This window comes from Oncorhynchus kisutch, unplaced genomic scaffold, assembly GCF_002021735.2.
Source record: "Oncorhynchus kisutch isolate 150728-3 unplaced genomic scaffold, Okis_V2 scaffold3306, whole genome shotgun sequence".
Classification (NCBI taxonomy): Eukaryota; Metazoa; Chordata; class Actinopteri; order Salmoniformes; family Salmonidae; genus Oncorhynchus; species Oncorhynchus kisutch.
Genome location: NW_022265251.1, coordinates 309,315 through 314,071, shown reverse-complemented (window position 1 = coordinate 314,071; position 4,757 = coordinate 309,315).

The following is a 4,757-nucleotide window of genomic DNA, read 5'->3' as shown; positions in this document are numbered from 1 at the left end:
CTACACATTCTACTACAGTCTGACTCTACACATTCTACTACAGTCTGTCTCTACACATTCTACTACAGTCTGACTCTACACATTCTACTACAGTCTGACTACAAATTCTACCACAGTCAGACTCTACACATTCTACTACAGTCTGACTCTACACATCCTAGTACAGTCTGTCTCTACACATTCTACTACAGTCTGTCTCTACACATTCTACTACAGTCTGACTCTACACATTCTACTACAGTCTGACTCTACACATTCTACCACAGTCAGACTCTACACATTCTACTACAGTCTGACTCTACACATCCTAGTACAGTCTGTCTCTACACATTCTACTACAGTCTGACTCTACACATCCTAGTACAGTCTGTCTCTACACATTCTACTACAGTCTGACTCTACACATCCTAGTACAGTCTGTCTCTACACATTCTACTACAGTCTGTCTCTACGCATTCTAGTACAGTCTGTCTCTACACATTCTAGTACAGTCTGGTACAGCTAGTACAGTCTGTCTCTACACATTCTAGTACAATCTGTCTCTACACATTCTAGTACAGTCTGTGCAGGGCAGGATTTTGTTCCATACACTCTAAGAAAAATAGAAATCTATATAGAACCAAAAAGGGTTCTTTCCCTTGCTTATACGGCACCCCTAATGTTCAATTTAGAACCCCAATAACCCTTTTCTTGAAATGTGGGGTTCTATATAGAACATATGAAGCAAGCAATATAATGTTTTTTTTCTTCTAAATCACCTAATCAGGGTCTTGATGATTGGTTGGATTGCTGAACTAGGTGTCTTAGTGCTGGTATAGAACTAAACCCTGCAGCCCCTGCTCTTGTAATGCTCCAGCGATCGAGGTGTCAGTTGCTATGTTAACCCTCTTGAGGGAGACAGTGGCTTCTTGTTATCCCTCCCTCTCACAGTCCACACTACCAGGTGTCATGTTGCTATGTTAACCCTCTGGAGGGAGACAGTGGCTTCTTGTTATCCCTCCCTCTCACAGTCCACACTACCAGGTGTCATGTTGCTATGTTAACCCTCTGGAGGGAGACAGTGGCTTCTTGTTATCCCTCCCTCTCACAGTCCACACTACCAGGTGTCATGTTGCTATGTTAACCCTCTGGAGGGAGACAGTGGCTTCTTGTTATCCCTCCCTCTCACAGTCCACACTACCAGAAGTGGATCTATCTGGCATTGTTTTTGTATTTTACCCCCCCCCCCATCTTTTCTCCCCAATTTCAATCTTGTCTCATCGCTGCAACTCCCCAACGGGCTCGGGAGGCGAAGGTCGAGTCGTGCGTCCTCCGAAAACATGACCCGCCCAAAACCGCGCTCCTTAATTAACACCCGCCTGTTTAACCCGGGAAGCCAGCTGCACCAATGTGTCGGAGGAAAAACCGTTCAACTGATGACCGGGGTCAGCCTGCAGGCACCCATCCCGCCACTAGGAGTCGCTAGAGCGCCAGTTGTTATACAGCCAGGGATCAAACCTAGGTCTGCAGTGACGCCTCCAGCACTGCGATGCAGTGGCTTAGACCGCTCGGGAGGCCCCAATATACATTTTTGAATTGGTTAAAATTAGCACTTGTTCATCAAGCTGCCTCACGCTACATAGTGCACTATATAAGGAGTAGGGTGCCATTTGGTACCTCCTATCAGGTTATCCTACTGGAGGAATATACTTGACTTGTATCACTGTCCTTGTTTCTTCAATAAAGGCACGGTAACCTTCTGTTTTGTTCACAGGCTCTGCAATAGACTAGTGTCCTGTCCAGGGGGTGTCCTGGTACATCAAGCTGTCTCACTACAGAAACAGGAGATAGACTAGTGTCCTGTCCAGGGGGTGTACTGTACATCAAGCTGTCTCACTACAGAAACAGGTGATAGACTAGTGTCCTGTCCAGGGGGTGTCCTGTACATCAAGCTGTCTCACTACAGAAACAGGAGATAGACTAATGTCCTGTCCAGGGGGTGTACTGGTACATCAAGCTGTCTCACTACAGAAACAGGAGATAGACTAGTGTCCTGTCCAGGGGGTGTCCTGTACATCAAGCTGTCTCACTACAGAAACAGGAGATAGACTAGTGTCCTGTCCAGGGGTTGTCCTGTACATCAAGCTGTCTCACTACAGAAACAGGAGATAGACTAGTGTCCTGTCCAGGGGGTGTCCTGTACATCAAGCTGTCTCACTACAGAAACAGGAGATAGACTAGTGTCCTGTCCAGGGGGTGTCCTGTACATCAAGCTGTCTCACTACAGAAACAGGAGATAGACTAGTGTCCTGTCCAGTGGGTGTCCTGTACATCAAGCTGTCTCACTACAGAAACAGGAGATAGACTAGTGTCCTGTCTGGGGGTTGTACTGTACATTAGTTTTAACACAGATTCGCATTGAGGTATTTTTCTCTTCACAAGTTTCCATTGGTTCAGAAAGTGTTGTAACTCAGGAAAAACATGTTCAACACAAAACACTTCAAAGGGAATACGTGTTAGAACATGTTACAGCTCGTATTGCAGACACACCTACGAGTGAAATGTCTGACTGAGCACTTTCCCACGTTATAAGAAGTGAACTGCCTCTGTTGTAAAGTTAGAACAGTCAGTGGCTAATGGATACTTATGGATACAGTGACACAGAACTTTATCCAGACAACCAAATTGTAGCTTTTGGACGAGCCTAATGAATAGGCCTATCAGACGGGTGGGATACCAATCGCACCAGTTATAAACAGGTCGTTTATGTGTGTTTTAACATTCACAAAATCTGATCTAACAGTACCACAAAGTGTTTTTCTAAAAATCTGATTTGGATATATTTAGATTCATAACATTTAGAATCGAAATACACATAAACAACAACCTAAATTTGGCCTGATTTTTTACCTCAACACAGTGTGAAAGACACACATAGAAACAACAGCCTAAATGTAGGCTGATTTTGATGGCTGGCAATCACAATATTCTGAATATTTCCCCACCAGGAGATGTGAGCGTGGCGTTGTCATAGTCAAATTCTGTTGATATCTTTATGACATCTATAGACTCCTCCATTGAGAAATATATATACAGAACCAGTCAACAGTTGGGGCGGCAGCGTAGCCTAGTGGTTAGAGCATTGGACTAGTAACCGGAAGGTTGCGACTTCAAACCCCCGAGCTGACAAGGTACAAATCTGTCGTTCTGCCCCTGAACAGGCAGTTAACCCACTGTTCCCAGGCCGTCATTGAAAATAAGAATGTGTTCTTAACTGACTTGCCTGGTTAAATAAAGGTAAAATAAATTAAAAAAACACCGACTCATTCAAGGGTTTTTCTTTATTTGTACTATTTTCTACATTGTATAATAATGGTGAAGACATGAAAACTATGAAATAACACCTATGGAATCAATCCACCAATGTTGTGTTAAACAAATCAAAATATATTTTATATTTGAGATTCTTCAAAGTAGCCACCCTTTGCCTTGATGACAGCTTTGCACACTCTTGGCATTCTCTCAACCAGCTTCATGAGGTAGTCACCTGGAATGCATTTCAATTAACAGGTGTGACTTGTTTAAAGTTCTTTTGTTGGTATTTCTTTCCTTCATAATGCATTTGAGCCAATCAGTTGTGTTGTGACAAGGTAGGGGTGGTATACAGAAGATAACCCTATTTGGTAAAAGACCAAGGCCATATTATGTCAACAACAGCTCAAATAAGTAAAGAGAAACAACAGTCCACCATCCATCAACAGTCCCCCTGTCCATGTAATGTAAAAGGACCAGTATTCAGTCATAGTGCTGATCTAGGATCAGGTCCCCCTGTCCATGTAATGTAAAAGGACCAGTATTCAGTCATAGTGCTGATCTAGGATCAGGTCCCCCTGTCCATGTAATGTAAAAGGACCAGTATTCAGTCATAGTGCTGGTCTAGGATCAGGTCCCCCTGTCCATGTAATGTAAAAGGACCAGTATTCAGTCATAGTGCTGATCTAGGATCAGGTCCCCCTGTCCATGTAAGGTAAAAGGACCAGTATTCAGTCATAGTGCTGATCTAGGATCAGGTCCCCCTGTCCATGTAATGTAAAAGGACCAGTATTCAGTCATAGTGCTGATCTAGGATCAGGTCCCCCTGTCCATGTAATGTAAAAGGACCAGTATTCAGTCATAGTGCTGATCTAGGATCAGGTCCCCCTGTCCATGTAATGTAAAAGGACCAGTATTCAGTCATAGTGCTGATCTAGGATCAGGTCCCCCTGTCCATGTAATGTAAAAGGACCAGTATTCAGTCATAGTGCTGATCTAGGATCAGGTCCCCCTGTCCATGTAATGTAAAAGGACCAGTATTCAGTCATAGTGCTGATCTAGGATCAGGTCCCCCTGTCCATGTCATCTTATTCATTACGATTCTAAGGATTAAAACTGATCCTAGATCATAACACTGACGCAGAGGTGCTATTTGAATCGAGGAGGCAGAAAGTAGGTATGGAACACAGCCAAGCCCAGCCCAAGACAAGGATTTACTTTCAGTTCAACTTCCTGAACACTCTGGGCTCTTCATGGGAAGTCCTGCCCCCAGAGTAAATAACACATACACACACACACACACACACACACACACACACACACACACACACACACACACACACACACACACACACACACACACACACACACACACACACGCACACACACACACACACACGCACACACACACACACACACACACACACACACACACGAGCTTGCAGTTCATCCAATCATCTTCTCAC